At 33.7% G+C, this 24,921-nt stretch overlaps 1 long non-coding RNA gene and 3 pseudogenes across 4 annotated transcripts; 3 read left to right on the top strand and 1 right to left on the bottom strand.

The window, feature by feature from the left end:
- Window positions 1–1,322: 1,322 nt before the first annotated feature.
- Window positions 1,323–9,063, bottom strand: LOC146907594 (uncharacterized). The gene is made up of 3 exons (XR_015019295.1): window positions 8,661–9,063; window positions 6,827–6,956; window positions 1,323–2,529 (listed from the first exon to the last, which is right to left on the bottom strand). It is a non-coding gene; the product is annotated as an uncharacterized LOC146907594 (long non-coding RNA).
- LOC146907595 (L-type lectin-domain containing receptor kinase IV.1 pseudogene) lies at window positions 3,281–6,684 on the top strand (annotated as a pseudogene). The gene has a single exon (XR_015019294.1). The product of XR_015019294.1 is annotated as an L-type lectin-domain containing receptor kinase IV.1 pseudogene (transcript).
- A 3,708-nt stretch (window positions 9,064–12,771) lies between the features above and the next one.
- LOC146907593 (L-type lectin-domain containing receptor kinase IV.2 pseudogene) lies at window positions 12,772–14,931 on the top strand (annotated as a pseudogene). Its single transcript, XR_015019292.1, has one exon. The product of XR_015019292.1 is annotated as an L-type lectin-domain containing receptor kinase IV.2 pseudogene (transcript).
- A 5,003-nt stretch (window positions 14,932–19,934) lies between these two features.
- Window positions 19,935–22,224, top strand: LOC146907592 (L-type lectin-domain containing receptor kinase IV.1 pseudogene; annotated as a pseudogene). Its single transcript, XR_015019291.1, has one exon. The product of XR_015019291.1 is annotated as an L-type lectin-domain containing receptor kinase IV.1 pseudogene (transcript).
- The last annotated feature ends 2,697 nt before the right edge of the window (window positions 22,225–24,921 follow it).

Here is a 24,921-nt window from a genome sequence, read left to right as displayed (position 1 = left end):
CAGCAGAGCAATAATGTAGGGTTAAAGAATGAGACAAGTTGCAAAGAGGAGTATGAACAAATGAGTAAACAAAGGACTAAGAAGAAGAAGAATGTGTGAGGTTGAGGTTGAGTAGCCGGAAATGCTAACAACCAGTGGAGGTACCAAAAAAATGTCAGTACGAGCCGGAAATACCATAACTGATCAGTGAGCTATAACCAGTGTTGTGTGTTGCGGCAGTTTGTTCAAATTCTACTATGGTACGGTACTATAGTGCTGATATAGCCGTTATTAATGACAACATTTTTGTACAAAAGGGATTATCGCGGAAATATAGCAATTTGGTCAAATTCTTCTATTCATCAGCACTATAGCACCTCTAAATTTGACAGCACTGGCTATATAACACTCTGCAAACTGAAATCTGTAAAGCGGCCCCCAGCCATAATGCACTGGTACAAAACACAGTTGATGACACTGATTTACTGTGTACATATCTTATACATATACATAATACATGGACATTATCTGATTAACTAGATTTTGACCCGTGTGTTGCATGGATGCTTTGAACTATTTTTACATTTGTAGAAAGATATTTAGTTGATTGGACATCTATAAGAATAGATGGATTTTTAGGCATTTTATTTAATTTACTTTGCTTATAAATTTTTTATTGTTAAATCACACTTCAACATATTAATTCACTAGTGTTTTATTTGAATTTTCCTTTGCCGTCGGCTTTTCTATTCAAATCATCCATTCTAAGGAAACATCCAATGTCATGTGGCATAAATGGTAGATATTTGAGTCTCTTGAGCATTTGTTTTAGGGTACCTGGACTGTGTGAATGAAAAAGAGCTCATTTATAGATTATTGGATCTCAGTTGCCTCGTGGGATTAGTCATGGATTTGCGCAAAGGTTATACCTTGATTTAAAAAAGCCGACATTTCAGGCCAAAAAAAAAGGTGGCCATCATTTTTTAAATTTGACCATCATTTTGATTTAGTTCAAAGATATTGAAGATAAAAATAAAAATTAAAGCTAGTGGAATAAGAGAATAATTGTAGTTGTACAAAATAGAGAAAATGAATTACAAAGATATATACTAAATGCAAAAATCTTCTTATCTTAGACGACCTTGATGATTCAAGGGTGCTGTTACTTTCATTTTGAACCTATCCCAAGAGTTGTATATAGTGTACATATAAATTTTGCAAATTTGATTATCACACATCAAAATCATGATTTGTGAATTGTACAGCAGATGTAGAAAGAAACAAAATAGATCTAAATAATTAAAATTGATAAAAAAAAAATATCAAATAGACACAGTATATGAAAACTAATTAAAAAGAAAGAATGCTATAAAAATTTGGTTAAATGCATTATGTTTACAAAGTGTTCCCAACCCAACAATCTCACTTAGCCTGTGTTTGGTTGAGGTGAAAAAGAGAAGAGAGAAGTTGGTGAGAGAGAAATTGAAGAGAGAATGCCAACTTCTCTTATTTGGAAGACCAAAGAAATACGGGAGAGATGCTAATTTGGTGTGGGTCCCACTCTTTTGATCTTCTCCCCAAACCTGCGATGAAAGACGAGAGAAGTTCTACTTTTCAATTTTTTTTCCATTTTTGCCCTTATCTTCTACATTAGCGGATGGATGGCAAAATCATAATCAGTCTACACAACTTGTTCATGTGCTGGTTGATGAGTGGGTGACATTTTCTATCTATTATCCGTTTCCTTTTCTTTGATACATGACAGGTATCATAATCAGATCTGTGTGTTAAAGAGTGAGCTGAACTGTTGAAGCAGGGGAGTATAGTGAGCTGATATTCATTTGATTTTAAATTAAAAAATGGAAAATGCTAACAAGTGCCCTTAGGGTACTTGATAAGAGACTTAAAGTAGTAATTTTTTTTTGGAAATTGTGCATTCAACTTATTGAAATAGTAAAAAGTAACTTTTTCTACATGAAATTTCACAATTATTTCCTTTTTTGATTCCTTAACCATTGCCCTAAGGGCACTGGTTAGCAAGACCCTTAAAAAATACATGGAGGTGGAGAATGGAATGGATAATTGAGGATTGAATTGGTGAGGATGCCGACATGCCGTTACGGTGGGGGAGTGTAAACAGTGCATTGTTGAATTTTCTTGTATTATTTTTTTAACGTGATTTGGGATTTAAAAAATCAGGGGTATTTTAGTATTTTCAAAAATAACCAATACTTCTCTCTTCTCTATTTCTTCTCTCTTTCTCTTATACCAAACCATACCTCAAATCTACTCTATTTCTCACTTTTTTCTCTCTTACTAACTTCTCTCTCACCTATTTCTCTCTTCACAACTTCTCTTCTAAACCAAATACACGCTTGAAGACACTCAACTCTTACTCTTACTTCTAAATTTCCTAAAAATGATCTCCTTTAGAATAGAAAGATAAAGATTCCTCAACAAATGCATTTTATAGCCATCAATCATTTACCTCCATCTCCCCCGCAATTTGCCAGCATATGTGACCGATGGAACATGCTGACTTGAAATGACCTACAATTTTTCCATGAAGAACAATATGAAACATTATCTTTATCCAACCTTCAACCGCTTAGAATGAGACATTTTTTATTAGGACTCAAATGAGATACGCAATTTTAGTAACCATTTGATTAATGTTTCTTTTGGTGATAATACTCCCTCCGGTCCTTATTATAAGAAACAATTGACTTTTTTGGTTCATAGAATAATTAATGTATCTTGTTATAAATATAGACTAGATATATCACTTACACAATGAACCTAAAAAGTCAATTTTTTCTTATAATAAGGACCGGAGGGAGTACGTAGCTAAGTTAGATAAAGGGACATTTATTAGAAGGTCCCAAATGAGACTTGCAATAGGACAAAATCTTATAATTAAACAATACTTCCTTCGTCCCTTATATCTAACCACCCATTTGACTTTATTTTTGTCCTTAAATCTAAACCCCTTTTCAAATTACTAGATGCATTTATTATTTTTTCCTAAACATACCCCTAATTAATACTACTAACTTATCTTGAAATTTAAAATGTCAAATTTAATACATATACAAACAAAGGACAATATGGTAATATTAACACACAAAACAGACATAATAATTACACTAACAGTTTTTTTTAAGAAATGTGAAAAAAGCGAAGGGAGGTTACATTAAGGGACGAAGGGAGTAATAAATAATAGGCTAAAATGCACTTTTCCCCTTAACTTTTAAAAACTTGCAATTTTGGCTCCGTAAGTACAAAAACTACAATTCTGACCCCCTAAGATTTAGCCCCTTTGCATCTTTAGTTGTTTTGGTCAATTTTGACCGGTCAATGCCTATGTGGCACGCCACGTGTGTAATTATTAAATTAAAAAAATTAAAAAAACCATAAAATCATTTTTAAATTAAATTAAAAAAATTAAAAAACCATTAAATTGTTCTTGCCCTATTTCTATCTCCTGCTTCATCCTTCAAAAAAAAAAACATCATCATCTTCATAATTCATAAACCCTTCAAAATAAAAATCACCCTATGTTCTTTCAAAAATTACAATTTGTTCTTTCAAATCTTTCTCCTGCATCTACAAAATTCAAAAGCTTAAAATATCATCATCTCTTTCTTTCAAACCCAGAAATCATCTCTATCACTGTTTGAATTGAAACCCAAAAATTATCACAAATATGGCAAACCGTAATTACAAAAATGAAAAATTGACTTGGGGATATGAAGGGAAACGTTTTGACGAAGATGATGTAGATGATTAGGGTTTAAGGGGCTGGTTTTTGGGTCTCAGTTTTGATGTTTGAAGGGAGTTGGTCGCTGTTGCTGTTCGGTGTTGGGAGAACTTGTATATAGCTGTTTTTTGTTCATTTTTTGGCTATACCCAATTCTGTAACTTTCATTTCCTGCCTTGTTCCTGTTGCTGTTTCGGTTTGGCGGGTAGCAAGGGACTTTTTTGTAACAGCTAGCGAGTGAAAGATTTGAGGGAATGTAGCAACGGTTCTTAAAAATCATCCTATGTGCCCACCAATTTTTCACTTTTAAAAACATTGTTTGAAGAACCAACAATGTTTATACGCAGATTTAGAATTTGAATGGAGGTTTCCAGGTTTGGATTTAATGGTTTGGAGTTTTAAAGATTGTGTTTTTAGATGATTTTTAAGATGAAATGGTTTGGATTTTTTTTTGGTTACAAAATGGTTTGGATTTAAGATGAAATGAAGATTAAGATTTGATTTTTTTTTCTCTTATTTTTTTTATTTTTTTGATTTAATTTTTCATTTATTTAATTTAAAAATATTTTATGATTTTTTAATTTAATAATTACACACGTGGCGTGCCACGTAGGCATTGACGTAGGCATTGACAGGTCAAAATCGACCAAAAGGACCAAAGATGCAAAGGGGCTAAATCTTAGGGGGCCAAAATTGTAGTTTTTGTATTTAAGGAGCCAAAATTGCAAGTTTTTGAAAGTTAGGGGAAAAAGTGCACTTTAACCTAAATAATAAACACTGAACCGAACTGTATAAACATTATTATTCACAACCTATAATCATGTTCCTCAGACTTGTGTTCACGTTGTTTTTTCATGTTACATGGGTAGCAAGTGAAGACAACAATTTCATCTATAATGGTTTCCAATCATCTCATTTGTATCTTAATGGTATTGCTGAGCTAACCTCAACTGGCATGCCAAAACTCACCAATGATACAGAAAGAGCCAAAGGACAAGCTTTCTATCCAAATCCAATAGTTTTCAAAAACACTTCCAGTCAAAGTGTGTCTTCTTTCTCAACTACTTTTGTATTTGCCATAATACCACAATATACAAATATTGGTGGCCATGGAATTGTTTTTGTTATTTCTCCTACAAAAGGGCTACCAGATTCACTACCAAGTCAATACCTTGGTCTATTCAATGAATCAAACAATGGAAATAGTAGCAACCATGTTTTTGGTGTTGAGCTTGACACTCGTCAAAATTTTGAGTTTGATGATATCAATGATAACCATGTTGGTATTGATATCAATGATTTGAAATCAGCTAATTCAACTCCTGCAGGATATTATGAAGATTATGGTCAATTCAGGAATTTATCCCTTTCCAGTGGATATCCTATGCAGGTATGGATTGAATATGATGGAGTGAAGAAAAAGATTGATGTTACTTTAGCTCCAATAAGTGCTGCTGCTAGTAACAAACCAACAGAACCTTTGTTATCATTGACCAAAGATCTTTCTCCAATTCTCAACAATAGAATGTATGTTGGATTCTCATCTTCTACAGGGTTAATGGTAGCTTCTCAGTATATTCTTGGTTGGAGTTTTAAGGTTAATGGTCAAGCTCAAAACCTTGAAATCTCTGAACTTCCTAAACTACCAGTGTTTGCTGAGAAAAAAAAGTCAAAATTTTTAACTGTTGGGTTGCCTTTGATTTTGCTAAGTTTGGTATTCATGATAACTTCAGGGGTTATGTATTATGTCAAATTGAAGAAGTTTGATGAGGTTCTTGAAGATTGGGAACATGAATATAGCCCCCATAGATTTAAGTTCAAAGATCTATACTCTGCCACAAAAGGTTTCAGTGAAAAGAGGCTACTAGGAGTTGGTGGATTTGGTAGAGTCTACAAAGGTGTGATACCAAGTTCCAAACTTGAGGTTGCTGTGAAAAGGGTGTCTCATGAATCAAGACAAGGGATGAGGGAATTTGTGTCGGAAATTGTTAGTATTGGTCGTCTTCGGCACAGGAATCTTGTCCAACTTCATGGTTATTGCAGGCGAAAAAGCGAGTTACTTTTGGTTTATGATTACATGCCGAATGGAAGTTTAGACAACTATTTATACAACCAACCAACAGTGAGGTTGAATTGGAGTCAGAGATTTAGGATCATCAAAGGTGTTGCTTCAGGTGTGGTTTATCTTCATGAAGAATGGGAGAAAGTTGTTATCCATAGAGACATAAAAGCTAGTAATGTGTTGTTAGATTCTGAATTTAATGCTAGATTGGGAGATTTTGGTCTTTCAAGGTTGCATGATCATGGCGCAGATCCTCACACAACCCATTTGGCTGGAACTATTGGTTATCTTGCTCCTGAACATTTTAGAAATGGTAAGGCTACTAAATTTTCTGATGTGTTTTCTTTTGGTGCATTTCTTCTTGAGGTTGCTTGTGGTAGAAGGCCTATTGCTAATGTAGGGGAAAACGAGAGTGTAATTTTGGTTGATTGCGTATTCGAGTGTTGGAAAAGAGGTGAGATTCTTGAGGCAAAAGATGTACATTTAGGAACAAATTATGTGTCTGAAGAGGTGGAGTTGGTGTTGAAACTTGGATTGTTGTGTTCACATTCAGAACCAATGGCTAGACCAAGTATGAGACAAGTTGTGCAGTATTTGGAGAGGGATACACCTTTGCCAGATTTTTCTTCGCTTCGTTTATCTTCTTCTGGTTTAACTTTTGGGTACCAATTATTTGTTAATGACGAGACAATGCCACATACTTGTGTGTCTATTGCTGAATCTGTTCTCTCGGGTGGTCGTTGATTTCAGACGGCACGCCTAATTGATGCTTAATTGGTGCATTTTGATTTTGTAATGTATTAGATTTTGGTAAAAAGGATGAGAGTTTGTTATCTAAAAATTGAAATCATGTTTGAGTAAATGGTTTAATAGTTACATAAAAGCATTTTGTCATTAAACTTATTTTGTTTTGATTTTGTATATACTTTATTGCATCCAAGTTTGTATCTATTTTGAGTAGATTAGAGACTACAATTATTATTCAGTAATATCACAGAGATTCAAAGGGTAAACATAGAAATAACCTGCAAAACCTCATATGCAGGAAGGCAACCACTAAATTAACTTCAGAAATTATATTTGTGCTAAAGACTCAGACAAGCTCTTCATCTTTTCTCCTCGACTCGTTCGATTTTCCTCAACACTTCAGTAATTCTGCATATGCACATACAAGATTAAGTTATCGGGATGTATAGAATGAGCCCTAAAATTGAACACATCATAATCACTAGCATGGACGACTTCATACGATACCAACGAATGCAGTGTTGAATTTCAAATTTTCCATTCATCATACATAATACTCATACATCTAAAATGATCCCTCAAATTAAAAAATTTCAACCAAATTAGTTTGTTTGAAACAATTTGTGAGTAAATTGACCAAAGCCCTATGTAAAGAATACCTTTACCATTCTTGTAGACAATAAGAACAATCTCTAATTTCTATCCATTTTTCAAGTCACTCAAACCTAAATTGAGATCCAAGGAGAAAACTAGAAAAAGAGTTTGATATTTACTCTAATGAGATCTCATTATCCAAGATGTTTACAAATTGTTTTCCAACATAAGAATATCACGCAAAACACTCAACCCTCACCCTATTAGTTCCTTAACTCCTTTACAGTAGAAAGATTGCACAACAACAAGGTCTAAAATTGCATTTTATAGCTGTCAATCACGAGTAAATTACCCGGTGATTTGCCTCCATCACCCTGCGATTTGCCAACACATGTAACCGATGGAACATGTGGCTCAAAATTTCACCACGATTTTTGCATGAAGTAAAATATTCCCTCCGTCCTTTTTTAGAAGAACACTTTACAAAAATCACGGGTACTAATAAAAGTCTTTGGAGTAATAAATTTGTCTGAAATGTGTGTGACTATTTCTAAATTACCCTTTGTATAAGAGTGCATTCAATGTTAATTTTCATATTCTAAGATAAATTGATAGTAAGGGGTGTATTGGAAAAAAAGAGCAATAAATGTAATTAGTAATTTGTAGAGGAGTCTTATATTTAGAGACAAACATTTTTTTTTTTTTTTTTGCAAATAGTCTTATATTTAGAGGCAAACATTTTTTTTTTCTTTTCAAATAGTCTTATATTTAGAGACGGAGGGAGTGAGTATGAAATTGAGTCAAACCAACATATATCTTTTTATCCTTCCACCACATATTCATTCATCATTTGATTCTAAGCATAATCAATAATCAATAGTAACCGGTCAAGTCCGCACATTCAGGTTTAAAAAAAAAAAACTACTTATTTTAAGAAATTAGAACACATTGATAATTAAATTTCACATATTCAATTTAGCATCAAACACTTAATATGTAAATGTTAAAACATATTCACCCACTACTACAGTTGGAAAAAAAAAATTGTGATTCAAATGTGCACATTTATTCAAATGTGTAACACATTCTTTTCACTAAACTAAATGAGACATTTCTTAGTAGGACCCAGATGATAAGGCAATTTTAGTAACCATGTGATGTTTCTTTTAGTAATAATTCGTAGATAGGTTCTAGGAAATTTCTTAGTAGGACCCAAATTAGACATGCAATTTTTCCTTCACTTAGCACAAAATCTTATAAATAATAAACACCGAACACTCGAACAGAACTACAGAAGTATTATTCATTCACAAACTATAATCAAGTTATCTTACAAGCGAAATCATGTTTGAGTAAATAATTTAATAGATACATGACAGCATTTTCTCATTAAAAAATTTTGTTCTAATTTTGCATATACTTTATTTATTCCAAGTTTAATCTATTGAGTAGATCTAAGAGACTACGGTTATTATTCAGCAATATCAAGGAGATTCAAAGAGTAAACAAAGAAATAACCTGCAAAACCTTCAAATGCAATAAGGCAACCAATAAATAACTTCAGAAATTCTATTTGTGCTAAAGACTCGGAGAAGCTCTATTTTTTCTCCTGCACTCGTTCTATTTTCGTGGACACTTCAGTAATTCTGCATATGCCCATATAAGCAATCAGGATGCATAGAAATAGAATGAGCCCTGAAATTGAACAGATCATAATCACTATCATGGACAACTTCATACGATATCAACGAATGCATTGATGACTTTCAAATAGTATGCAAAGCCCACCAAAGCATTTCTTCTATAACACATACAATAAGACATGCCTCAATCTATACTAGCTAATCACCGGTTAATGAACACAACATTCATGAAAGAGAAGTTCTACTTGATTTAAGAATTAATCGTTTTATTCCTAAGTTCAATGCGAAATGTGTAACACCCCGTTCTCAAACAATGTAATATTAATAATTAAAATCAGAGTAATCACACAACGGAGTGTCACACTACTTTTCAAAATTTCATAAATAGAAAATATCTAATTATTTAAATACCAACATTTAGAATATCTTAATAAACTGCAGCGGAATAGTTCTTTAAAAATATAATTTCAACTAAATCCTACATCAACGAAATTATTGGCACAAAGGCCTCAACGTAATAGGCATTATCCTCAACAATAATAAATCCAACAACGATGTCTTTTCAAAATATGATACATAAAAGAAATGAAGAAGACATTCGCAACGATCCCCATCCTAATATGTATCAGAGCCCTAGACACTTGAGCCAATCAACCTACAGGCCATCATTACCTGCACATTACCCACGGTCGAGACAACATATACGCAGAAGGGGTGAGAAACTTATCCAATAATAATAATATATAATTCATCAAATTAATGAAAATAACAATATATCACAACATGCATCATTAATAATGTATATAAAGAATGCATGTAACAACAACATAATCATTTTCAGCAACAAGGTACAACAACAACAACAACAACAACAACTTTACCCACAACGACACCGATAACTCGACAATTCGACAACGACAACAACTCGACAATACTACAACGACAACAACAACTCAACAATGCTACGACAACAACAACTCAACAATGCTACGACAACAACAACTAATGCATCATGCAAGTGGTACCAATCTACGCGCGTTGAATGCTAAGCATTCCAGGGCATAAGCCCCCAACAAATTGGATGGTTAAAGCATCCCAGGGCATAAGCCCCCAACAGATGAATGATAAACATTCCAGGGCATGAGCCCCCAACAGATGTGAGTATCCAAATGGACTCAACTTGTGTATATCAACGTACAACTTCAACAACGACAACAACAACAACAACGTATGTGCCTAAAACAATTATGACACACTCCCCAACTTCGACAATCGAATGATACAACAACGTCAACGACGGAAAGGAAACAAGATAGCATATATATAAATCAATTACATTCATCTCAAAGTCTAAAACATCCCCCAAAAGCAATTAAGTTTTGATCAATAGAACATAAGTCAAATATCCATAAAACACCTCAAATAAATCCCTAACACTTAAGTTTGAAGTTGGGAAACCAACCATAAGTTTTTGGACTAACTTGGGATTAGTTATGCTAAGTTTTCTTAAAGTTTTCTGAAGACCCACTTGGACTATTTTCATCATAACTCAAAAACTATGAATCATTTTCATGTCAAATCAAAACCATTAGAAAGCTAACTCAAATATCTACAACTTTTATGTTTACACCGAAAGCTAATTCAACACGGAAAGGGGTGAAAAAGACACAAGAACACAACAATCGAAGTTCTGACAGCACGCAACGAAAACACAACAAGCAGTCACCCATGAGGGGCTGCCTTGCTGCGCCCAGGCGTGGAAAACTGCGCCCAGGCGTGGGAAGGCAGTAGCCACCTGCGCTGCAGCTCTGTGCAGTCCCATTTTTTTCGGTTTCACCGTTTCGTTCGTAAAAACCTAACCGTTACTCCGAATCCGATTCCGTTTTCGCCTACGCGTTCTATTCGACAAATCCTATTATATTTTACTGAAAAATCATATTTTCAAATCTCAAAAACAGCTTATCCCAGAATCACTTATTTCTCAAAAACACTTAAAATCACTTTTTCTCATAATCTCAATTTTCATCAACCCAACCCTAAATTTGATAAGGAACATTGCCTATGATAAATCTAAGACCTGAACATCAATTTAACATAACTTCAATGAATTTTCTATTCTATTAACAACCAAACACATCTTCAAAACCTAATTTCTCAAACAACCAAAACTATGAACATCAAAATAAGATTTACCCTAATCCCCAAAACTCACAACCTGCAACCTTTGCCAAACCCAATTTCAGAAAACATACTTAAAATTAGAGAATATGAATCCCAATTTCTGATCACCCAAACCCCCAAATGATTTGCAACAATGTTTGTAGGTTCTATGGGAAACATAGCAGTCAAAACAACATAGAAAACATGCATTCTCAACATAATTCATTTCATTATAGCAACCTAGCATAACTTGCTAACCCTAAAATCAAGAACACAACAATTCATCAAATTTCAGAATTATACATATTATTAGTGAAAGGAATCCCACCCTTACCTTAATTCAGCAAATTCTACAGCAAAAATGGTTGGATTCTCTCTTCCTAGCTCTTCTCCTAGCTTCCTCTTCCTTCTCTCAAAACCAGTTTCTAAAGTTTTTACGTGAAAATGTTTCTGCCTCCTTTTCTTTCTTTTTTTCTCCCAAAAACTATAACCTCCCCTCTTTTCATTTAACTCCCACTAAACTCACATAATTACTATTTAATTCCCTTTAATTAAAATAAATAATAATTCTATATTATTTCTATTTCTCATATTATTTCCTCAAATAATAAAACATTATTCATTCAAATAAAACACAACTCCATAAATCATATAATAAAATAAAATTACACCATATATCACAAGTTAGCACTACCTTTTTTTTTTCTTTTAATAAATAGTCTTATATTTAGAGACGGGTTGACTATGTCAAAACAAACATACTCCCTCCGGTCTTATTTATAAGAAACATTTGATCTATTTGATTCATTGCATAAATGGTGTATTTGGTCTACATTCTAGACAAGATACATCAATTACTCAACGAATCTAAAAAGTCAATTTTTTTCTTATAAATAGGACCGGGGGTATATCTTTTTAAGGAAATGCTAATGAGGGCCTCAAGGGCACTCTTTAAGAACTTTAAATAGTACTCCCTCCGTCCCATTTTAAGTGAGCATTTTGCTCATTTCACACGTATGTATAAGTGAAAGAGAGAAAAATGTTTTGAGTGCCCTTGTCAAGTATTGATGTATTCCTCTTTATCATAAGTGCAACGTAGAATATATTGAATTGGAAGTAGTGAAAGTAGTATTAATTATACTTATAATTGGAAAAAAGTAATTAATATTATATTAAAAAGTGAAATGAGTCAATTTTTTTGGAACAATATTTTTTTACAAATGACTCGCTTATTATGGGACGGAGGGAGTAAATTTTTATGAAAAATTGTGCATTCAATGCATCGGAAATTGAAGTGTTAAACTTTTACAATGAATAATTTCTTAATTGAGAAACCTTAAAGAGTGTCTTAAATGCACTCGTTAGCGAGACCCATCTTTTTATCCTTCCACCACATATTCATTTATCATTAGATTTGCAGCATAATCAATATTATCCTGTCAAGTCCACACGTTCAAGTTTGAAAATAAAAAAAATAAAAAACTTATTTTAAGAAATCAGACGACATTGATGTTTTAATTTCACATATTCAATTTAGCATCAAACACTAAATATGTAAACGTTGAAAAACATTCCCCTGCTACTACAGATGGAAAGAAAATTTGTGGTTCAAATGTGCTCATTTATTCAAATGTGCTCTTTTCACTAAATTAAATGAGACATTTTTTAGTAGGACCCAGACGATAGGGCAATTTTAGTAACCATGTGATGTTTCTTTTAGTAACAATTCGTAGCTAGATTCTAGGAAATTTCTTAGTAGGACCCAAATTAGACATGCAATTTTTCCTTCACTTAGCACAAAATCTTATAAACACCGAACACTCGAACAGAACTACAGAAGCATTTTCATTCACAAACTATAATCATGTTCCTCAAACTTGTTTTTACGTTATTTTTTCTTGTTACATTGCTAGCAAGTGAAGAAAACAGTTTCATCTATAATGGATTCCAATCATCAAATTTATATCTTGATGGTGATGCTGAGGTAACCTCAAAAGGCTTACTAAAAGTCACCAATGATACAGATACAGCCAAAGGACATGTTTTCTATCCAAATCCAATAGTTTTCAAAAACACTTCCAATGGAAGTGTTTCTTCTTTCTCAACTACTTTTGTATTTGCCATAAAATCTATATATCCAGCTCTTTGTGGCTATGGATTTGTTTTTGTTTTTTCTCCTACAAAACGGCTACCAAATAATTCACTACCAAGTCAATACCTTGGTCTCTTTAACAGTTCCAACACTAGAAACAGTAGCAACCATTTTTTTGGTGTTGAGTTTGACACTATTCAAGATTTTGAGTTTGATGATATCAATGATAACCATGTTGGTATTGATATCAATGATTTGAAATCAGCTAATTCAACTCCTGCAGGATATCAGGATTATCATATATTCAGGAATTTATCCATTTCCAGTGGACATCCTATGCAGGTATGGATTGAATATGATGGAGTGAAGAAAAAGATTGATGTTACTTTAGCTCCAATTAATGTTGCTAAACCAATACAACCTTTGTTGTCATTGACCAGAGATCTTTCTCCAATTTTGAACAATAGTATGTATGTTGGATTCTCATCAGCTACTGGTTCAATTTTCAGTTCTCATTGTGTTCTTGGTTGGAGTTTTAAGGTTAATGGTCAAGCTCAAAAACTTGATATCTCTAAACTTCCTGAGCTAAGAACATTTGATCCTGAGCTAAGTATACTTGTTGAGAAAAAAAAGTCAAAATTTTTAACTGTTGGGTTGCCTTTGATTTTGCTAAGTTTGGTATTCATGATAACTTTAGGGATTATGTTTTATATTAAATTGAAGAAGTTTGATGAGGTTCTTGAAGATTGGGAACATGAATATAGCCCACATAGATTTAAGTTTAATGATTTGTACACTGCCACAAAGGGTTTCGGGGAAAAGGGGCTATTAGGAGTTGGTGGATTTGGTAGAGTCTACAAAGGTGTGATACCAAGTTCCAAACTTGAGGTTGCTGTGAAAAGGGTGTCTCATGAATCAAGACAAGGGATAAGGGAATTTGTGTCGGAAATTGTTAGTAACGGTCGTCTGCGGCACAGGAATGTTGTCCAACTTCATGGCTATTGCAGGCGAAAAAGGGAGTTACTTTTGGTTTATGATTACATGCCGAATGGAAGTTTAGACAATTATCTATATAACCAACCAAAACTGAGGTTGAATTGGAGTCAAAGATTTAGAATCATGAAAGGTGTTGCTTCAGGTTTGGTTTATTTACATGAAGAATGGGAGAAAGTTGTAATTCATAGAGACATAAAAGCTAGTAATGTGTTGTTAGATTCTGAATTTAATGCTAGATTGGGTGATTTTGGTCTTTCAAGGTTGCATGATCATGGTGCTGATCCTCACACAACTCATTTGGCTGGAACTATTGGTTATCTTGCTCCTGAACATATTAGAACAGGTAAGGCTACTACATTTACTGATGTGTTTTCTTTTGGTGCATTTCTTCTTGAGGTTGTTTGTGGTCGGAGGCCTATAGGCCGTGTAGGAGACTATGAGAGTCTAATTCTAGTTGATTATGTGTTTGAATGTTGGAAAAGAGGTGATATTCTTGAGGCAAAAGATGTAAATTTGGGGACAAATTATGTGTCTGAAGAGGTGGAATTGGTGTTGAAACTTGGATTGTTGTGTTCACATTCAGAACCTTTGGCTAGACCATGTATGAGACAAGTTGTGCAGTATTTGGAGAGGGATACACCTTTGCCAGATTTGTCTTCGCTTAGTTTATCTTCTTCTGGTTTAACTTTTGAGGACAAGACAGTGCCATATGCTTCTGTGTCTATTGCTGAATCGGTTCTCTCTGGTGGTCGTTGATTTCAAATGGCACGTGAAATTTATGCTTAATTGGTCCATTTTGATTTTGTAATGTGTTAGATTTTGTTAAAATGGATTAAAGAGAGTTTGTTATCTAAAAAGTGAAATCATGTTTGAGTAAACAGTTTAATAGTTACATGAACGCATTTTCTCATTAAACTTTTTTTGTTTTGATTTTGTATATACTTTATTGCGTCTAAGTTTGTATCTATTTTGAGTAGACGAACGAGACCACAATTATTATTCAGTAAATTCAAAGGGTAAACAAAGAAATAACCTACAAAACCTTCAAATGCAATAAACCAACCACTAAATAACTTCAGAAATTCTGTTTGTGCTAAAGACTCAGACAAGCTCTTCATCTTTTCTCCTCCGCTGTCCACTCGTTCTATTTTCTTCGACGTTTAAGTAATTCTGCATATGCACATTTAAGATTAAGTTATCAGGATGCATAGAATGAGCCCAAAAATTGAACAGATCATAATCACTATCATGGACGACTTCATACGATACCAACGAATGCAGTGATGACTTTCAAATTTTCCATTCAACATGATACTCATACTTCTAAAATGATAGCCGAAATTAAATCATTTCAACCACATTAGTTTGTTTGAAACAATTTGAGAGCAAATTGACCAAAGTCCTAGTAAAGAATAGATTTACCCTTGTTGTAGACAATTGAAGTACTTGTAGTAAGGTAAAGCCCATAAAAGCATTTCTGCTATACCACATACAATAAGACATGCATCAATCTGTACTGGCTAGTTACCTGTTGATGAACGCAACATTCATGAACGAGAGCTTCTACTTGATTTAAGAATTCATCATTTTATTTCTACGTTCATTACGAAATGCACAATTATCACTCGTCCATAACACAACCAATTAACCATAAATTATCAAAGAATCCATCTTACCGCTTACAAGAGCCAGTACATCACTTCTATCTACCGTTGGTGCAGCAAAAGTTAGGTTTCTGTGTGTGTGTGTGTGTGTATATATATATATATATATATATATATATATATATATATATATATAAATAGGATTCATTATTGAATGTGTACATATCCTATAGATTATAGATAACAGAGACATAATGGAACCAAGAGGGAATAATATTTACCTTCAGACCACTTTGCATTGGTGGAAAGTTCTGAATATCCCATTAGAATCCAAATTGTATTTGAAGCTTTGAATACGTAAAGTTCTTGAAGCTCTGCTTATGGCAAAGAAAGGTTGTTGAGGATTTGAGTCTGGTTTGCATTTGAATCCAAATTGCCTTTGAATGGCGTCGAAATTGCAGATTGCTCAATCTGAGTAGTTAAATTGTTACTGTTTCCACCTGAAGCTGAACGTTTGGAGAGAAATTGCACATTTTTTGTTTTTAGAAACTGAGAATGAACGAGGGATTTCAATTTTAAATCCTTGGAGATGGAGAGACTTTCATCTGATCACACGTAATAATTCAATAAAATCAAATCAAATTTTGACGAGATTTTTCGATGGATTTTTGTTGTTGGGATCCAAGAGAGAAAGGGAGAAATGATGTCTGGACAATCACTTTTTAAAGTATTTTTATGACGACTTATCTTTCATATTTACAATATATTTTTACTTTCTCTGCTTTAATTTTTGTGTCAATACATTTTTTTTTTGGTAAAATTATGGTTGTTCAAATAACACAACTTTTTATTTGTTCTATTGTTGTTGTTGTTGGTGTTTCACATGAGGAGGAAACATAAGAGAGAAGATGAAGAAGAGGAATAGACCGGAAAAGGAGAGTGTTTTAATTTTTTTTTGGGCAAAGACCCGATTAGCTTTTAAGTTTCAAATAGGTGATTTAAGTTGTTAATTTGATACATTCAGTTGAAGTTTTTTAAATTTTTAAGTTTCAAAAAGGTCTTTAAAAGGGTATCAGTGTGCTAAATTAACAACTTAAAGGACCAATTTGAAACTTAAAAAACTTAAAGGTTTAATCCAGTATTTTTTCAAATTTTTTCAAACTTAAAGAATTAAAAGAGGTATTTGGCGTTTATTTTTTCTGGGTTTATTTTAGGGAAAGTTTGAAGATTTTTATGAAGGTATGAATATGAATGATTAAGATGAAGAAGATGAAGAAATGTGAAAAAAGTTTGGTGTTGATGGTACACTATTAGATTTAGTAGACATGCATTATCTAATAGTTGTCGTTTCAGAAAAAAAAAATTAAATGGTTAATATTAAATAAATTAACGACGTCTTTGGTGGACCACTTACAACGTGTATCCATCTTATACATTGTGAACGGATTTGACTGAGATGATTTATTTGCCTGACGAAAGATAACTTAAGGGACCAAAACGTAACATTAATTAGTTAGGGAACCAATATCCATGTTAGTGCTGTTCTATTCGGGTTCTCGGATGGTTCATAGAGGGTTTTCTAGATTGTGATGCAGGGGTATTCTTTTGGCGGCGCTACCATAGTTTATTTCGGTACTTTGCTAGGTTTGTTCTTTGTTTTTAGATATAGCCTGGTGTATACCTCGCCCTCATAATTGCTTTTGTATTTCTTGTTCTTTCCGCGAGTTTGGGTGTTTCTTTCACCCTCTCGACGATGAATAAATTTTGTCGTTTCAACAAAAAAAAAAAAAGGGAACCAATATAAAAACAACAAATAAATTAAGGGATTAAATATGCAATTTAGCCTAATTTTTACTACCAAAAAACTTAACTCAAGTTTCCCGGAAAACTTTTAAAAATTTATTATTTTTTGAGTGAAGTTTTTTTTTGAATTTGCAAATATTATTACGCTAAGCTTGCACGAAATGCGCAAAGCCCGCAAAAGAGGAAAAAGAGGTGCAAATATCAAATATACGTCCGGCACTATGACAGCCTGACTACTCAAAAAAAAAAAATGCTAAAAATTTGGTTAAATGCATTGGCAAGCCGTACATGGTTGGAAATGCAGATTTTGGTAGGGTTCACTGTCACTCTCTCCTTGTGGGAACGGCTTGTCATGGTCTCTTAATGCCTATGTAGGTTCTCAGACATATCTACACAACAAAAGACAATAAAAAAATCAATGAAAAACTCATTCAAGCATTTCATCAAACACTTGTAGTACAAAATATACAACATTGATCTATTGTATTATTTCAACTTTTACTACAGCATTGAACTTAAATTTAGTTTAAACAACATTTATAGCCAAAATATGCATATATATATATATATAGGATCACAACCTACCCAAAATATCAATAATTTATCCAATCATAAACACTTAACATTTCTACCAAATTTTGAAGAAAAAAATCATATAAAACTAACTAGGGGTGTAATTGGTTCGGACAAAACCAACGAAACCGAAAGTCCAAACCGAAAAAATATCCGACCTTGTTTGGTTCGGTTTGAAACCAACCGAACCAATCAAAACCGATCTAGTTTGGTTTGGTTCACGGTTTTTCATTTCGCGATCCGTGAAACCGATGATAACAACACTCCTTATTTTACTAATATTATCCTACCTCACACAAACTTATGTTAGGCCCAAAATTAAAATACAACAAAAAATAATTTTTAATCCATTCATTTTCTCTCATCATCATCTTCATCTCATCTCAACTCTTTCATTTCTACTAAAAAAGAAACTCTAGCTGTCAACCACACCAAAACCATTGTTCATCGCCATCGGTCACCGCTGAGATCGTTCATCTCTTGGTTAGTTTTATCATGTTTATGCCATTGATTTATACTCACTATATTTCATTGTTTTCCATGTTCATTTTCTATGCCATTGATTTATACACGTTTTCCATGTTCTTTTTGGAATTTTTGTGTTTGTTGATGAATGATGCATGTATGGATCATGGATGATTGAAATATTTGAGTTTGATGAAGTTATTTTTGAAGAATGATGGATGAATGGATCTTGGATCATGTGTATGAAATATTGAGTAAGGTTAGTTATAAAAAGTTGTTTGAAAAATAGAGAACATGAAAAGAAAAAAACAAAATATGAAATACAATTATACAAAGTTCTATGAAATGTTTTGTGAGAATATGATTTATTTTTTTAGTTGTATTTTTAAACAAACCGATCAACCGAACCAATCCAAACCGAACCAAACCGATTATTTTGGTTCGGTTTCTTTTTTGAAAAACAGTGAAAACCGAACCAATCCAAACCGATGAAGGTTTCATCGGTTCGGACATTTTTTTGACTAAAAACCAATCCAAACCGAACCGTTACACCCCTAAAACTAACAATGTCATTAGAAGAGATTATTAATACTTGTAGAATTGAAGAAATTGGATGAGATTCGTTTGAGTGATATAGGAGGGAGTGGGTTGAGTTTTCGTGTTTCAAACAAAAGTGTTAACTATTTTTTCTTTTATAGAATAAGTCCAGAACACGTGTTATTACTGTTTTGGAATGACACAACTGCATTTGAAAGCAATTACAGTTGCAAAATGACCGAACGACAGTTAACGGCCGCTGGGTAGCGAACGACAGTTAATTGCCAGGTATTAAGGAAATTGTAGGATACAAGAGTAATTTTTGAAGCTTAAAAGCGATTTTCATATTTGTTTACCCAATTCAGCCCAAAATTACCTATGTTAGAGGAAGAGATAATCTTTCCAATCCATTATGCAATGAGTGGTAAAAAGAGGTTACAAGAAATTAGATCTGAGAGCTCACATGAACAATCTTTAAATTTCTACCTATTTTTCAAGTCACTCAAGTCTTCCTCTAATGAGATCTCCCTATCCACGTGTTTACAAAGTGTTTCCCAATCCAACAATCTCACTCAAAACACTCAACTCTTAACCTTAAAGTTTCCTAAAAATTCTATCCTTTAGAATAGAAAGATTCATCAACAAATCGGTGAATAACTGCATTTTATAGCTGTCAATCCCGAGTAAATTGCCCCAGTGATTCACCTCCATCTCCCCGCAATTTGCCAGACATGTGACCGATGGAACATGCTGACTTGAAATGCTGATTTTTCCATGAGACATTTATTAGTAGGACCCAAATGAGATACACAATTTTAGTATCCATTTGATGTTTCTTTTGGTGATAATTCGTATCTAAGTTAGGTTCCAGGACATTTCTTAGTAGGATCCAAATTAGACTTGCAATTTTTTCTACACTTAGGACAAAATCTTATAAATAATAAAATAATAAACACTGAACAGAACTGTATAAGCATTATTATTCACAACCTATAATCATGTTCCTCAGACTTGTGTTCATGTTGTTTTATCTTGTTACATCGGTAGCAAGTGAAGACAACAGTTTCATCTATAATGGATTCCAATCATCAAATTTATACCTTGATGGTATTGCTGAGTTAAACTCAACTGGCATACTAAGACTCACCAATAATACAGAACATGGAATAGGTCATGCTTTCTATCCAAATCCTATAGTTTTCAAAAACACTCTCAGTGAAAGTGTGTTTTCTTTCTCAACTACTTTTGTATTTGCCATAAGACCTCAATATCCAACTCATAGTGGCCAAGGAATTGTTTTTGTTGTTTCTCCTACAAAAGGGCTACCAAATTCAAAAGCAGCTCAATACCTTGGTCTATTCAATGAATCAAACAATGGAAAGAGTAGCAACCATGTTTTTGGTGTTGAGCTTGACACTCGTCAAAATTTTGAGTTTGATGATATCAATGATAACCATGTTGGTATTGATATCAATGATTTGAAATCAGCTAATTCAACTCCTGCAGGATATTATGATGGTTATGGTCAATTCAAGGATTTATCCCTTTCCAGTGGATATCCTATGCAGGTATGGATTGAATATGATGGAGTGAAGAAAAAGATTGATGTTACTTTAGCTCCAATAAGTGCTGGTGCTAGTAACAAACCAACAGAACCTTTGTTATCATTGACCAAAGATCTTTCTCCAATTCTCAACAATAGAATGTATGTTGGATTCTCATCTTCAACAGGGTTAATTGTAGCTTCTCGGTATATTCTTGGTTGGAGTTTTAAGGTTAATGGTCAAGCTCAAAACCTTGAAATCTCTGAACTTCCTGAGCTAAGAACATTTGATCCTGAGCTAAGTATACTTGATGAGAAAAAAAAGTCAAAATTTTTAACTGTTGGGTTGCCTTTGATTTTGCTAAGTTTGGTATTCATGATAACTTTAGGGGTTATGTATTATGTCAAATTGAAGAAGTTTGATGAGGTTCTTGAAGATTGGGAACATGAATATGGCCCACATAGATTTAAGTTCAAAGATCTATACTCTGCCACAAAAGGTTTCAGTGAAAAGAGGCTACTAGGAGTTGGTGGATTTGGTAGAGTCTACAAAGGTGTGATACCAAGTTCCAAACTTGAGGTTGCTGTGAAAAGGGTGTCTCATGAATCAAGACAAGGGATGAGGGAATTTGTGTCGGAAATTGTTAGTATTGGTCGTCTTCGGCACAGGAATCTTGTCCAACTTCATGGTTATTGCAGGCGAAAAAGTGAGTTACTTTTGGTTTATGATTACATGCCGAATGGAAGTTTAGACAACTATCTATACAACCAACCAACGGTGAGGTTGAATTGGAGTCAGAGATTTAGGATCATCAAAGGTGTTGCTTCAGGTGTGCTTTATCTTCATGAAGAATGGGAGAAAGTTGTAATTCATAGAGACATAAAAGCTAGTAATGTGTTGTTAGATTCTGAGTTCAATGCTAGATTAGGAGATTTTGGTCTTTCAAGGTTGTATGATCATGGTGCAGATCCTCACACGACTCATTTGGCTGGAACTATTGGTTATCTTGCTCCGGAACATATTAGAACAGGTAAGGCTACTACATTTTCTGATGTGTTTTCTTTTGGTGCATTTCTTCTTGAGGTCGTTTGTGGTACGAGGCCTATAGGTCGTGTGGGAGACAATGAGAGTCTAATTCTCGTTGATTATGTGTTTGAATGTTGGCAAAGAGGTGAGATTCTTGAGGCAAAAGATGTACATTTAGGAACAAATTATGTGTCTGAAGAGGTTGAATTGTTGTTGAAACTTGGCTTGTTGTGTTCACATTCAGAGCCTTCGGTTAGACCAAGTATGAGACAAGTTGTGCAGTATTTGGAGAGAGATATACCTTTGCCAGATTTGTCTTCGCTTAGTTTATCTTCTTCCGGTTTAACTTTTGGGTACCAAGAATGTGTTGAGGACAAGACAGTGCCATATGCTTCTGTGTCTATTGCTGAGTCCGTTCTCTCTGGTGGTCGTTGATTTCAAAAGGCACGTGAATTTGATGCTTAATTGGTCCATTTTGATTTTATGTGTTAGATTTTGGTCAAATGGATTAAAGAGAGATTGTTATCTGAAAGGTGAAATCATGTTTGAGCAAGTAGTTTAATAGATACGTGAAAGTTTTTCTCATTACTCTTTTTTGTTCTGATTTTTCATATATTTTAGCGTGCAAGTTTGTATCTATTTTGAGTAGACGAATGAGACTACAATTATTAGTCAGTAATATCATAAAGATTCAAAGGGTAAACAATAAATAACCTGCAAAACCTTCAAATGCAATAAGGCAACCACTCATTCTATTTTCTTGGACACTTTAGCAATTCTGCATATGCACATAAAAAATGAAGTTATCAAGATGCATAGAATAAGCCCTAAAATTGAACTGATCATAATCACTATCATGGACGACTTCATACCATACTGACAAATGCAGTGATGAATTTCAAGTTTTTCATTCATCATAATACTCGTACTTCTAAAATGATGCCTGAAATAAAAATAATTCAACCGCATTAGTTTGTTTGAAACAATTTGAGAGTAGATTGATCAAAGCCCTAGGTAAAGAATGCCTTTACCATTCTTGTAGACAATTGAAGTACAAAGCATTTCTTCTATACCACATACAATAAGGCATGCATCAATCTGTACTGGCTAGTTACCAGTTGATGAACACAACATTCATGAAAGAGAGGTTCTACTTGATTTAAGAATTCATCGTTTTATTTTTACATTCATTACAAAATGCATAATTATGACTCGTTGATAACATAACCAATTAATCATAGATTATAAAAGGATCAAAGAATCCATCTTACCGCTTACAAGAGCCACTATATCACTTCTATCTACCATTGGTGCACTGCAGCTCCTACACAAAGAAAGTTCGGTTTCACTATTAATCCCTTATTCATTGTGTACATATCCTATAGGCACAGATAATACACGGAGATAATCGAACGAAGGGGAACAATGATATTTACCTTGTATGGGCCATCCTTTTGTTTTTAATGGCATATATATAAGGAAAAAACTCCTAAAAGAGTACCGACAGATGCAAAGAATGAATACAAAAAGTACTCAAGTCAAGTTCAGCCAATACAAAACAAAAAGAGCACTCCCACTGTAAAACAAGAGTGAAACTAAAACAACACTAGAAAATGATCTAACCTCTTAAGGATCACCCAACCCCAGCTGAACAGGGGGAAGACTAGGAGCAGAACTCCATAGTCAACCAACGCCTAGACAAATACACATGACACTATCGGTGCCAACACAAAATGAATTCATGATCCTATTAATAAAGGAAAAGGTATGACCAAAATGTTTTCCTAAAAGCCAACTCCAAGAAGTGAATTTAACCATATCCACCAACTAGAGCACAAACGTCTCATGCCCCCAAAAAAATGTGAGCATTACAGAATCTCTACAAGATCACATCACAGTTTTCCAGACTAATAAGAAATGTATGGGCCATATTTGAAATGCACTAAACTCTAAAGAATGCCTTAATGCATGTAAGACAGTTGAAGGACCTATAGTGGCTATAATTGTTACTAGTTAATGAAACAGAAGTTCTACTTGATTTCAGCAAATCATTTTAATGGTACATTCAATGTGACATGCATACTAATCACCCGTCGATAACATAGTCAATCAATCATTGATTATAGAGGATAGAAGAGTTCATCATACCTATAGCAAGAAGAGCCAATATGTCACTTCTCTTTACCGACAATGCAGCACTGACAAAAAGAAAGTTAGGTTTCATAAATAATCTCGTCCTCCTCCTTCCATCACTGAGGTTATGTGCCACTCTCCTCCAGTGGGTTGGTTTCAAGCTAATATAAATGGTGCAACCCGTAGTTCTCCAGCCTCTTTTGCTACCGGGGGAAGATCATATTGGTTCTGCTCTGGGTTATCTTAGAATCTACTAGGGTGTTCGTTTTGTCATCCATATGGAGTTATTTCTTGCTATTTGCGCTATTGAAATAGCGTATTTGTGTAATTGGCAGAGTCTCTATCTCGAATGTCATTCTAAGTTGGTGGTTAAAGCTCTCCATATGGGGTTCCTTGGAGTCATGCTACTAGATGAAGGAATTATTTGTATCTTTGTAGTCGGATAAATTTTAGAGTTTCTGACATCTTAAGGAAAGTTAATGTTTGTGCCAACAAGTTAGCGACCTCTAGTATTTCTCATGATTCACATTGGTGATCGATCACTCTTAATTTTGTTGTTGAACTTGAAGTCATTTTTAAAAGAACAATGATATTTGTACAACTATGTTTTTCTCTTTTTTATTGGTTAAAAATAATGGAAAGAGAAAAAAGAAGAGAGAGGAAAAGAACGTCGTGTAAGTATGTAAGAGAAAGTTATCCAAAAATTGTCACAATACAGTTGTACACGTATCATTTTTATTTTTAAAAATAGGGTTACGCCCCCTAATGATTGTTTTCATTAAGTCTCTTTGTGACGTTTTTGCTAAGCTTTCACTTTGTACCTTTTTTTCTTCATAGTTTTATCGCATTGGATTTTCATGATTTTAACAAAGCAATTGCTTTTACTGATATAGTCCCCGGTATTGTTCTTTATATTTTCTTTTATATTAATGTTATTTTCTGAGGTGTTGCCATAACTTTGGGATGGCAACTTAGTTAGGATGTATTGTGCTTTCTAAATACTAGCATTTAATTATATCAAAAATAAATAAATAGTAGTAGCGTTTAAAAATTGGCTTAAATATTGTTCCAATCCCCCTATTTTAGCAAATCATTTTTAATTGTATAAAATTTGCTGTCCCCTGTTTCAGAAATTTTGACTAACACATTATTTCAATCATTCATTCCCACTCTCTTGTATTATTTTAGTTTACCTACTTTTGG

Source organism: Medicago sativa, chromosome 7 (genome assembly GCF_051527215.1).
Source record: "Medicago sativa cultivar Bolivia chromosome 7, Bolivia_mono, whole genome shotgun sequence".
Taxonomy (NCBI): Eukaryota; Viridiplantae; Streptophyta; class Magnoliopsida; order Fabales; family Fabaceae; genus Medicago; species Medicago sativa.
The sequence above is the reverse complement of the archived record's forward strand: the minus strand, read 5'-3'. Positions and strand labels throughout refer to the sequence as shown.